The 13,596-nt window shown below is 43.2% G+C and overlaps 1 protein-coding gene across 1 annotated transcript in view; it reads left to right on the top strand.

Annotated features, from left to right (window-relative positions):
- The window catches only part of ptk7b (protein tyrosine kinase 7b), a 71,998-nt gene that overhangs the window by 35,926 nt on the left and 22,476 nt on the right, over nucleotides 1-13,596 (top strand). The gene's annotated exons all lie outside the window — the stretch shown is intronic.

Raw genomic sequence — 13,596 nt, 5'->3', positions numbered from 1 at the left:
TGCAGCTCTCTCTATGCTAATACAAACACTGCTGTCAAAGGTAAATGCTGAGCCCCACCGGGGGTCTGCCACATCCTGCCCATACCTCTGTTATTCAAATAATCAGAGGTGCCGCAAATGTCACGAGCCCCCTACGGCACACACACACACACACACACACACACACACACACACACACACACACACAGGCAGTCATCCCATGAGATTTGAAAGTGCCACTTACGCTGCAGTGTCCTTTTTGATATACCGCGCCTATATGAGAGGTGTAAAGAAAAAGTGAGAAATGACGTATTTAAACCCCAAAGAGAAATACCTCCTAATGGTTTTTCTCTAAACTCTCACGGCGTGAAAAGAAAAGCGTTGACAATCCCATGCAGTGCTCATGAAACACACCCTTTAAAATGTGATTTTTCTTTTGGTTTCAGGTTGAAAAATCAGCGCATTTCAATACACTCCTACCCGCTTGGTAACCGTTTTTTTCTTAATGATCTTTTCAACTGGGTTTAAAAGGTAAAAGATGTCAATACGTCATATTTTCCATAGTAACATAGTAACATATTATTCAGTCGCAAATGACAGTTCTAAATACAACAATGATCGACCCCAAAAGCCCATTAAACAAACATTACGATCACATCATTCAAGCCACATTTTAATGTGAGTATAACCTTGACAGACCTCCCAAATGCAGTTTTGTGCCAGACAACCTGGATAAAGTGCTCAGTCAGTACAAGTGTTCTGAAAAAACAACATTAATTTTTTTCAGTCAAATAAAAAGAAAATGGAATCACAGATGGTCCCCCCAATACACAATTTAAACAGATTATGTGGCCATGTGTGAACTGTTTCATCTGGATCTAGACACTAACTTTATATTCAGCATGTGTACTCAAGGATTCAAAGGATTTTAAAGGCTTCATTGTCATGCAGAAATAAACAAGTTACCAATGCAATGAAATTCTTTGTTCACCATGTCTCTACCTGGTGCCATAGATGACTCTACTATGAACATACTAGATCTGAAAAGGGTGAAACAAACCAAAATACAGTGAAGTTCTGAAGTAGGTTATCCCTCCTCCTCCTACACCTCCCACCCCCTTTCCTTGTTCTTCTGGCTGTGCAAATGGGACCACCTGCTGCCTCGCAAACATGACGGCACCGACTGCATCGCTTAATTAAAAGATAATACAACCTAATTATAATCATTTGGTCTACAGATGCATGAAAAACATTAGGAACACTGTTGGAAAGACCCCTCTCTAACTCTCATAACGGGATGCTTTTGATGTCAGATTTTATTTAGATGACACACATTCTCATTAAGTGTACAATTAGTTCCTCGTGTCCCATGTCTGCCCTTAGCTATGTGTTGTTTTTTTTCTCCCTCACTGGTGTTGGTTTTAAGTGTGTGTTAGATAAAAACCAGTTTAGAAACCTTTTTTATTATTTGATGGAGTTTACCATGAAGAACAGCACTAGGTGTTTCCCATCTTGAAGTGTTGAACCTTAAATTGCTTTAAAAAGCCGCTCATGATCGACTTGAGCAGCCTTTTAAAGCCTTTTTTCAATCGATGCTGGTCAGTTGTTTTTGTGATACACGTGGTTTTCCTACAGCATCTTTGTGCGCTGCATCCAAGATCTCCCGCTGAAATTCTCTGCTCTAATTTATACAGAGTCAACAGATTTGATAAAAAACGCACCTATGTGGTCCACGGTCACAGGGACCTTTCTTACAGCAGCTACAGTAGACGTCTGTCCAGAATGGTTGCGGCTAATTAAACCGCGGTGACTACACTGAGCTCACTCACCAGAGTCAGCCAAGCTCTGCTAGGAAACCAACACCACAGAGCTGGCTGGTCCTGGAAACAACCTGGTTGCCAGGTCTGTTTGATTCACCCCTGCCAGCATCAACATCTGTGTGTGTTTGTCCGCGGGAGGAAGGGAGGAAGAGAGAGATATTGAGAGACCAGGGGGCCACCCATGTATTTTTCTGAATGAATTCAAGGAGGTAGATACACACTGCCCTCTTGCCTTACTTTCATGAACTCCAACACCATAGATCTGATGTTTTTGAGTTTAAAAAAAAACAAAACTGTTTGTCTGTTGCTCCGATGAGGATATTGTAGATTGCTTTTATCGGAGGAAGCTTTTAGATACATGCTGCCGAAGGGTAATGGCAGATGGACTTTTATAGTGTGATGGAGACCAACAACTAGACAGTGCGAGAAAGAAACAGCTTTAATGGAGTCCTCATTGTACTCTGGAGCCCCATTGAGTAACTGAAAGAATCTTTTACAACAGGCATGCTCAACCATCCATCACTCATGAAATATTCCATCTTCTCATCATCATAATTTGTCTCACTAGATCATGATACTGATGCCATCTTGTCAGAGGAATCGTTAATTTCAAACCTCTTTTTTCATTATCTTGTTTTAAATATATTAGCATTAGTCAGATGTCGCAGCAGTAATGTGGCTTTGGATTGACCTAGAATGAAATTGTAACACATAAGAGGATTGGTTTATCTATCACGCAATCTCCTGTCTTCCTTATGTGATAGAATAATGTGCATAGCAGACTCTCTGCCTTTACGAAGCCAAAAGTCCAGATGACTCCGGGCATATTATAAGCTGTCAGAGCGATGACAGAAGCAAGCGTCCAAGTCCTGCTTTTACTCCGAACCGCTTTTCCTCTTTTTGACCCTTCAAGCCTTCTCTTTTTCTACCCCTCTTATCTGGCCTCACTCCCCTTTCACGGCGGGTAGTTTGCCAGGCTATTGTTGAGTGCCACCACATTCCTGGTTGGCACTCTTGTCTGGACACAACCGAGGTGCAGGCATTAGCCAGAGCCGCCTGTAGAGAAGAGGCCGGCACTGGCAGCCAAGGACTCAGCACCCCATCTGCTGCCAGAGCCAGCGAGGGAACCGTCATTTATTACATCCGCTGATGCGAAAAGCAGCTCCTGTCACTCTGGAGACATATTGTCCTGTGAACGCTGCACTCTGTAAGGTTTCCGTCCTAAACTGATGTTAGTCTCTTATGACTGTCTGCATGTTTTGGCTTCGGTTCGCTAAGCAGAGGATTTTCTTCTTTTTTTCACTTTCTTTCTCTGTTTAATCCATTGAAGTTGTTCATCAAGGCAACAGACTTGGAAACATCATCCCTCTTCTTTCCCCTGCTTTATCTCATATCTGTCATATAACTCTGTGGAGGCTGTTTCTACAGGCCTGCAGAGGCAGATTCAACCATTCAGCCAGCTTCAGCTCTGAGAACTCCCACTAAAAAACAGCCAACTCTTTTAGTCTGTAACATCTATCAGGCTCGTGTGTTTAGCCTGGCTGCAAACTGCTGAGCTCCTCTGTTCCACTGTGACTTAATCTTCCATCTTTGGCTCATAATGCTGGAAAAATATTGTAGAGTGTGACCCCAGATGTTTGACATTACTGTTCCTTTATATTTAGTTTGATACTAAATCCTCTGTTAAGTTTTGCTCATGCCCTTTTGCAGAGCAGTTATAGCACTTACTTGAGTAAACAGTTTGCGTTGGGCTTTCATGTTCGCTGTGTGTAGACTCTTTGTTGTATATTACAAAAAAACCCCTAAACATATGTTAAGCAATAGTGGCCTTTATTTTCCGTCGTCGCACTTTTCAGTTTTCCCCCTAAAAATGTTCCCATTACTGGATTAGTGCCCAGTTTTTCAGGACCAAAGAGACAAGAACGACCCAACCTGCCTTACCTGAGTAAAGCCTAATCCCTCTTAATCTAATAATTGCTCCCACATTCACTCCGACTCATAAGAGCACAGCTGCAGGGGACGGCCGTGGCTCCAGATTGCTGTGCACCATGGGTAATAGTACCCATGGTCCCTTTCATGGTCAGGATCAGATCCATGGATACCATAAAGATTTTTTCATCGTTTGCTAGCGTTCCAGACAAATTCTATAACCTCTCGTCAGTGCTTCTCTTTCTTTCTGTGACGTCTCATGTTCGGTCCTCGGCGTTCGAGGGGGTAACGCACAGACCATATCAGACTGCCCTTGTTTCAACAGTCAAGCCTTTTACGAGTGGGTGTTGAAAATTGGTGAGAGCTCGGCCATGTTCAGACGTCTCTATTTTCGCTACAGCATGACAGTTATGAAGCCTGGGGGGGGGGGTTGATGAGCGACGTGGCTCATATCAGCTCTGGAAAGGCTTCTTCGTGTGCGCCGAAGCTCCATCTGTCATAAAGCAAGCAGATGTGAACCGTGAACCGCCACTTATACATCATACGATAATAAGAAATAGCATGACATCGCGGTTACTACGGTGACGCTCTGCGCTCAAGTTTAAATCAATTAGATAAAAGAAGAGTCGAGTCTTTGATGCAAATCTGACATGGAAGCAAAACACAAGTAAATAAGTGTACAAAATGCATTATAAGTAGATTTTTATGAATGAAATGAATTTTGTCTGTGAACTATTGAAGTGCAAGCATTTCTTCTTTTAAATTAGATGGCTGATTTTAATGAAAATGATTCAGTCCAGTATTTTATAACCACATTTCCTGCTGAAAGTGTGACTAGTGATCATGTATCTTCCTCCCTGCTTGCTACATAATGGAGATCCCTAATAAAGTTCCCTTGAGGGCAAAACCAGTCTTGATCCTCAGTTCCAGCCTGAACCCCGCTGCAGGCCTCCTAGTATGACTGGTAATGAGGTGGTAATGACCTAGGATGGGTGGCCTATTAAAACACACTTGGAGGAACGTTTGGGTGGGGTCTGCCCAACACTTTGATGCTATTGACCGCCTCCCGGTGCGCTTATTAAGAGATTTATGACCGACGCCAGCACCCCTTCCACCCCCTCCCACCCCCCCCCTTCTTCCTACACACACTGTTACATGAGTGTTTTTATTATTTTTCCTGTCATGGAGACCATATGGAGCACTTCTTCTTTTCAAAGGCAGAGGTGTGCTGGCAAGCAGCGGCTCGTTGGGAGGGATGAGAACACGTTTCATAATGGCACAAGAGAGGTGACACACTTCTGTCAAAATGACGCGTCAAGAACTTTTCTTTTTCTTTGAGGAAAACAGATTTCTGCCATCCCCAAAACACAGCTACAAGGAAATCAGTGTCATGTTAGTGATGAAAGCTAATTTTGAGAGTTGTCAAGACGCAGATCACACTGGAAACTCCCGCTGAGGCGTCACGGATGACTGTCGTTGCCGTCGGTGGAAGAAAGAAGCAAAAACGGTGGATCAGGCTGGTCCACCTAAAGAGGTTGCATGCCGGTTGCCATGCCAATGTTGCCTGGTGATAAGCTGGGGAAGGGGGTCTTTGTGTAGTTGGTGCAGAGCTCGCTCCCTGCTGTCAGCGGTAAGATGGAGAGAAGCAGGCATGAACTGATAGTGATCTCAGTGTGCGGTTTGTTATAATGAGCAGGGCCCTCTCTCTCTCTCTCTTTCCCTCTCTCTGCACACAGGCAAGTAGCTTTGGCGAACGCGGCCCCCTTCTGCAGCGCAATTACCTGCTACAATAAGGGCAGCGATTGAATTAAGGTAGCAGGTGTGCATACCAGTGTCGCTGGCAAAAAAAAGGCAGCCTGGCTCTTAGAACATGGCTTTCAATCAGAACCTGGGGAATGAACACAGAGATGTGCTCAGCGGAGAATAAAACACTACTGGGGTTCTTTTTCTTTTCTTTTCTTTTTTTTTGGCGTTATGATAGGAAGAGATAGCAGGGACCTTTTGTATTACTTTGATAGATTTTTATAGGGGTGTGGGCTCTGTAATGATTGAGGTTGAACAAAGTATGAAGCTCTGATATCATTTTTTTAAAAAGTCAGTATTATACATGAACTGGATTAGTGATGAAGCAGTTAATCCATTCATCAACATGGAATTAAGTGCCCACACTGTTGATAGTTGATCAAGTGTAATTTATCAAGCAGAAATGAGAAATCATTTGCAGCATCCAGCTCCTCCAGTGTGCGCTTTCACTGCTTTTGTCTGTTTTCTGTCTCTGTATCTTGAATATTTTTGTAACTGTCGCACAAAATTATCTGTGTTAAGACCTCACAGCACATTTATGCACATTTATTTCCTGCAGCGAAGTGTGAGTGTACAGAGGCCTGCAGAGGTCAATAATGACATGTGCCTGCGGTGGTCCAAACTGTCACTCTCGTTACAATAGTTTGACAGAGACATTGTACCTGGTCTGACTTTGTGCTGTTTAACGTCTCTGCTGTCAAGTTAAATAAAGCTAGCTGACCTCTTTGTTTGGGCGGCATTTCAGCTTCATGCACTGGTGATTTCCCTGCACGATTCACGCTGGAAATACCAAACTACTGCTGACACTCAGCTTAGTTAAAAAATACTGACCAAGAGGATTAGTGAAGCATGAAAATGCATTTTTAGCAGAATAACTCAATGTAACAGCGACTATCTGTTTGCCTTTAACAAACAAGTTTGTTTTTAGATATTCTCCTACACATTTAATTTGACAGAATAGTTTTTAGACAAAGATTCTTTTTAATTGTGTTGCTGCACAAGTTTCCCATCTGAGACACGCATGCATGCATCAACACATTTATCTTTGTGTATGTGTACGGATGGAAATGAACATGTCTTTTGTGATGGTATCATAGTGTCAGTAAATCAGAACAGAGTTTATCATGAAGCCTTACCTGTTTCAATTTGTTTTATGTGGTTTTTCCACTGTGTTATAGACCATAAACACTGTCAGTGTTGCAGAAGATCTGCCAACCAGTTTTTAAGGAGCCAGTCAGGGGAAGCAACTCAGTCAGTAGAAAACTAAAGCGTGCACACGCACACACACACACACACACACACACACATACATGTAGTCATTTGCTGACAGGCCATGAAAGCTCTGTCAGTGGGTTCTGGCGCTTCCCATGACTTTGCCCTTCATTCCCGCTCCAATTTATCTCTCTGACATCTCGGTCTATGAACACAACAGAGAATGAAGCTATCACAGGGTTCCATCTGAGGGTTTTGGCTTTTAAAAACACGCTTGGTTGCAAAGTGACAGATTGTTATCGGCCTCTTTCTGCATCTATCATCGAAGCCATCGCTCCCAAGATTTGATCAAGATATGATGAATTCTTCTGTGCTCACTGTGTTATGGTTTTCTATCATACTGTTAAAACAGGAACCTACACATAGTCTAAAGTGTCTGTTGCTGACTGTATTGTCACATGAGGCATATTCCCACCCGTCTAGCACACCCAGTTTGCATCGGTGCAGCTTGCTGTCTCCTCCTGACAGTTAGGAGGACTTTTTTTCCCTCTCTCCTCCTTCGCTCCGTTTGACATTCACCCCGGTAGGAATGCTAATCTAGTTAGCTCGGCATTCCAGGGCAGCAGAAGGAATCTGCAGCGATTGCTAAAACATTGAGCGGGGGGAAAAATATATGATCCATGTTTGCACGGCTGACCGATTCGACGGAGCACTCTAAAGATGACCTCATTACCTGCCTCAGCCTAAGAATAAAAAAGATCCTCCTTGACTATGAATCGTGCTTTTTAGTCTCATGAAGTAGACCAAAGGGCAGTAGACTTGTGTATCCTACAACCCTGCTATGAGTTACTGTTTGCTTCTCATGCTAAAATAGATGCTCTTAAAGAAAGAGTAGAGCTGTGTGCATCAGTAGTCCCTTCCTTCTTGAAAAATTGATGTTTTTCCAGTCTGTGCTCATTGCGAAGGCCATCGACTGAAATCCTGATTGACATAAGCTAAATAAGATGTTTCATTCCTCATCCAAATCACGCTAAGCTCTCTTTCTGATCTTATGTGAATTTATAGTTGTTAATAATTGATCCAATCAGAGGAGCTCTAATCATATCTGCACCATTTTTCTCTCTTTTTTTTTGCCGCTTCTTTGAAGTTGTTTATCAGTTTGTGTGCATTTTGAGGAAGGAGGACTGATGCTATCAGCACTCTTGCCCCTCTTATCCTTAATTGGGTTATGTAGATTTAGCAGCGAGGGAGAGGAAGGGGAGTCGTGTAAATAGTGCGGTCATTAACGGGAGTCACGTCTTCATTAGTAGTGGTTTCATTCACAGATTAAAGATTCAAACTCTCGAGTGGCAGTTTGGGTGCCAAAGAGTGTTTTGACAATGTTTTCAAGCAATGGTTCAATGCATGAAGCCGAGAATCGTGTGACACTTCAGCCGTGGCGCCCTTGAGATAAACTTCCAATGGCAGCCGTGTTCGCCGTTCCAATCAGTGTCTCGCGCTCTGTCGGTGACGCTCATTTCTGCTACACAGCGACTCCTCACCCCACCGTCCTGTCACTCTGAAACGCTTTAGGGCAGCTGTGTGGCTTCGACACGGTCCACCGAAAGGCAGTTAAACCACACACATAGGGGGCTATTTGGGATCTCACAGCGGGTGCGCCTGGTGCCAAGTATTTGCGGGCGCCGCTGTTTGTGTCTGTGCATGTGCGGGGCGTCCTCCCCTTTAACCTCTCGGGGTCGCGTGTCATCCCCGGCTGTCATCATGCTGCAGAGACTCAGTCTAGGGAAAGTTTCTAAGATAACGCTGCTTCTGCAGAGCGCCTGCTGGAGACACACAATCATCATTACAGGATCTTCACTGATAAGATAAGTTAGTCTTTGATGTCAGCGTTTATCTGAAGGAATTAAGGTTTAAAAAAAGCAATGCAGAACTTTTCTTTCATGGAAATATCTTCAGTTTTATCTCTGAATCAACATCAAACAAAAGCTTTCTCTTATCTGGATATTGATTTTATTGTTAACGTCCACAGGCATTACACAAACACTCCCTGTCCGAGATACCGACTTCCTCTGCTGCTAATTCTGCCTCTTGCATACCTCGCCACACTTGAAATGGAGATACAGTCTAGTTTTTTTCTTGTAATATGAGTCAACGTGGCCGTTTCTGTCCGTCTGTCTGCCAGTAAACAAAGTTGAGCTGCTGATGAGCCCATTATGGTGAGTTCTGGCTGTCAGGCCGACTTAAAGGCGACTTGCACCTGACGTCCCTGACAGCCGAGCCAGGCTTAATGGGGTCGGCAGTGCAGCAAGCTGAAGATGAGAATCCCTCCGTGCAGATATTTCACCCCTCTTGGCACTTTCACCAACCCCCCACCCCACCACTCACTCCGTCTTTAACCTACTTTCCGTCTCTTCCAACTGATTTCCAGATACCTTGATCGAAATCCAGAGAAACAACAACAACTACAAAAAAAACGATTAATATTGCATGATGATCGCTGCTCATCCGGGCGCATTAGTGTTATCCATCGTTAGCTTTTCCCGGTAAGCGCGTATTGATCGGTATATTTTCTTTCCTCTGTTTTTCTTCATCTGTGAGGAGAAAGGTGGCTCCCTGGAGGAACACTGCTCCGCCCAGCACAGTTTTCCACAGCTTTACATTATCAAGACATCACATTCTTGGATAGGTATTACATTTTCCGGCCCAAATCAATACAAAATTAATCAACTTTAAATAGATTGATTAGTTAATTGAAAAAAACCTGAAGGAGTCATCAGTCAAGCAATGTACAGCTTTAAAATGTGAGTATATGCAGATCCTGTCTGTTTTAGATCATTTAAAGAGCCAGAAATGTGGTTCTGGATTATTAGCTGGTTAAAAATTCTAAGTTGTCACCCTGTGCTCTGGACACATTTATTCATATTTGGTATTTGGTGAAAGACTTGTAATTAATCATGGGGAAAAAATCTACCAATGAGTCAGTAATGAAATCCTTGCTTACAGCCCTAAATTTAAAACTTGATGCATCAGTATTCCCTAAAAGGAGCTACACTACCAAGAGTTTCCCAGGCAACAACACAGAAGTTGATTCACATTTTGGAACAGTGGCACACAAAAGCTCCCAAACACTATAGATTTCCAAATGAAATGGGTATTTGGTGTTATTTTTGGCATTAAAAAAAAAAGAGTATGTTTTTAGTCTTTTTCGACACTGCCTTTGTTGGTTCTTTGCATGCTACCACCAACAGCTGTAAGTGAGCACAAGAGCCTGAAACCATGAGTGGGAATGTGTGGTCATACAACCTCAATACAAATATGAACACATGGATCAATGCTGCTACTAGTAGTCAAAGACTTCACAAGGCACCTTTTAATGATTCTTTCAACCTCCCTCTATATCTTTATCAGCCATTGTTAGTTTAAATAGCAGCCACTATCAGTTTAACGTTCACTCCTTTTGTCATAAGAACATTCCCATCCTGCGTTCCCTAATCTCACCCTTTGTTTCCCCTTTTTATCTGCAGCTTTCTCTTTCAACTGCTCTTACTTTGAAGGACTCTCAGTAGGAGTTGGGATATCGTTTGCCCCGCTTATCTCTTAGAATGCCAGTCTGTGTAGATCCAGGCATTCTACTTTTCCTTGTGTAACCGCATGACCTAAATTAATAATATTGATCGAGTCAGACAGACGGATAGAAGTTTAGTTAAAGTGGAGTTGTTCGGGGACAATGTGATGGTGGTAGATGGCATCTGTGGTGGCAGCTCTGACTGTGTTTATATAATGTGTGTGTGTTGGAGAGTCAGGACTGCAGCGTGTTTGAGAGATGTAGGTCACGGTGCCTTCTGTGTTTGAACAGTGCGGTAAACTTGGCAGACGTCCTCAGATGTGATAGACTGGGCCTCACTCTACCCTCTCACTCTCTCTCTCACTCACACACTCTCTCTCATGTCTGTCATCTCGTGGAATGTGAAAACGCCTTATCTGCGCGCGCTGTCTCTGCTGGGACTTTTTCCCGGAAGTCATTTCCCCCTCCGCAATGATCTGCACGCACGCACACACACACAGACACACACACACACACACACACACACAAACTCTCACTGTATGTCAACGTGCATCTCAAATGAAACCCATCAACTGCGTGCCACAACCTCCGCCAGCGTGTCCCACCAAAGCTCTCATAACCCCGGCCCAACAGAGAAGGCTCAGTGCGATGGAGGCTGGCACGCAACTTCACACCCCAGCTGTAAGCTTGGCATGAAGGGACCACATGCCGTGTCTGCCAGCATTAGTTGATAGATTGTTTTAAGGTGGATGTCAGACGATGACTCCGTTGGTGTTTCCAACCCATCTGCCGCCTTTCAACCCCCTCCCCACCCCCGCCTCCTGTTTTACACAGATGGAACAAATTCACAGCCTCTTAAGGGAATTGTACAGGAGATGTGGTGTAAAATCCTGTGTCAGGGTTTTCCACCGGCGCGTACAATGTCCAGCTGGGTGAAAATGGGCAGGAGGTGAAGGGGATAAAGTTGTCTATCACACATTTCACACATTTGTATGGCTGTCTTTTTTTTTTTTAATGTCTCTGTTACTTTCGATAGGTCTCGTAAGGTAAACAGCACAGGCTAATTTTTTGATATAAGATAAAAATTACTTTAAATCAAACTTGTTTTGCATTTACATTTCACAGCAAGACTATATGGACATAAAAATATAAAATAGGAAATACATTTTAATTAATTTTCTTCTGCCTTTTGTCTTCCTCCTCATCTTCATCGTCATCATCTCCATCATCTAGAGCTAGATCTTTGCGTGCTTCGTAGGTCTGATACTTGTCTCTTTCAACTGTCCCTCCTCCTCATGATCCATCAGTTGAAATACAAAACACATGAGCTTTACTGATATGGGAGGCTTCAACACACAATATGAGATTTTATGCTGCGTGTGATCTCTCAATCAAAACAATAACAAAAGCTTGATGAATCAGCAAAATGTGTGTCGATTAATTCAGTCTTCTTCGGAACTTCAGTCACACCATTTTGAGGCCAAAAAAACAAAACAAAACATAGGATTAGATTTAAAAACTGTGTGAAGAAATGAAGTGAGAAAAATTCCACTCAATTTGTGTGGCACGCATTGAGGTGAAGAGGTGAAGTTTCACCCCGAGTAAGAGATATTTTTTCCCCGATACGGAAAAGTAAAAGCCAATTACCAGGCTGCAGGTGTCTCTCCTGGTGCCTGTAAATTTCTCCCCTGCGTTGTTTTGATGGGTGAAAGAAAAGGCCGCCGGGCTGTGACCTCTAACACAGTTTCACTCCACCGAGAGCTCAGATTCCCCCCGAAGAATCGATCGACCCGGCTGCCAGACCTGGTGTGAAATTAAAAACCAGCGAAAGATGAACCGAAAAATAATAACACTGGAGTAACTTTATTGTATCACCGTTGTTCCTTGTGCCCTGTTTTTTCAAACCATCATAACACTGTGACACAATCTACAGTGGAGTGGTACTTATGATGTAATAAAATGTGTTAGATAGATTCAGAAGAGACACAAACATCTGTATCAAAGGAAGGAAAAGGTGCCAGATGTTGGGCAGCAGGGACGGTGAAGGTCTGACATATTCAGTCATTTTTCTCTGGGTTTTTTTTGGACCCTTTTCATCAGTTGGTTCATGTCAGAGCTCTCCATCACAACCATTTTCTCGCTCAGTCCAGCTTGCTTACAGACGCAGTGACCTTCTCAGAGCGAGCACGCTTTTATTTCCAGCCTCGAAGGGACAAGTGTCCTTATACGATGACCAAAACATAGTCGCCTTCTTCGCTCGCTGATATCTCATGAGAATCTCAACTGTGCGTGACTGGATATGCGTGAGATTGTAGGAAAATATTTAAGGTGGATTGTTGCCTCCAGTATCTTAGTATTGTGTCTTCGGGAGTCGTCTATTCTTATCAGGATAGAGATTTAATTGTAGCTGGTGGTGTGCTGAGCAGCGAGGAATTCAGTAGGGTTTTTTTTTGTTTTTTTGGCAGTAGAATCGTGATGATTTTATCAGTGTAGATGCTGCTAAGTGAGCAGATGTCTCTTTACATACCTCTTAATTTTTGCAAGATTTGAATCTGTCATGCATATCTTCAACACTTTCTGGTGATTTAGGGTTGAGTTTGATTGATTTTTTTTAAACCTTGCATGCAACCACAGGTAATATTTCAGGATTTTTCATCATGCTGACACATCTCAGTGTTCCACATCTTGTGCTAACAGAATTTAAGAGTCCACTGCTGCTGATCTGTTTGTCTTTAAAAAGATGCAATCACCTCCTCACTGTGACATTTAATGTAAGAGGTCATCTGAGGCTAAATTCGTCCCACACATCCTATCCACAGCCCCTCTTTGAGGTCTTTAAAAAAAAAAAAAATTCTTTCATCCAGCCTTTTTTTTTTTCTGTCTTTTTCTGCCTTGCCCATCTGTCAGCTCTAACCACCTGCAGCTTGAGACAAAGGTGAGCCTGATGAAGAGGCAGACAGGAGCACAGGGATGAGGAGGGTCAAAGACGGAGGGATTACCTTGGCTCATCTTCAACAGGCTCCTTGATTTAACTTTATTGAAAGATCTCTCCTTTTTTTTCCTCCATGGCTGCACTCCTGCAAGAAGCAATGAACTCTCTCTCTCTCTTTCCCTCTCACACACACACACGTCATACAGGTGGAGGTATGCTTTATCGACTCTGGCAGTGGACCGTTCCTTATGATAACAAACCTTGACATCAGGTATGATAACATTGTGTCATGCAGGGCAGACGAGGGCCTGCCTTGACACACTATAGAGAGGCTCACTGATGAGTACTTCATTTGT

This window comes from Scomber scombrus, chromosome 12, assembly GCF_963691925.1.
Source record: "Scomber scombrus chromosome 12, fScoSco1.1, whole genome shotgun sequence".
Classification (NCBI taxonomy): domain Eukaryota; kingdom Metazoa; phylum Chordata; class Actinopteri; order Scombriformes; family Scombridae; genus Scomber; species Scomber scombrus.
Note: the sequence above shows the minus strand (reverse complement) of the source record. Positions and strands in the feature narration are given on the sequence as shown.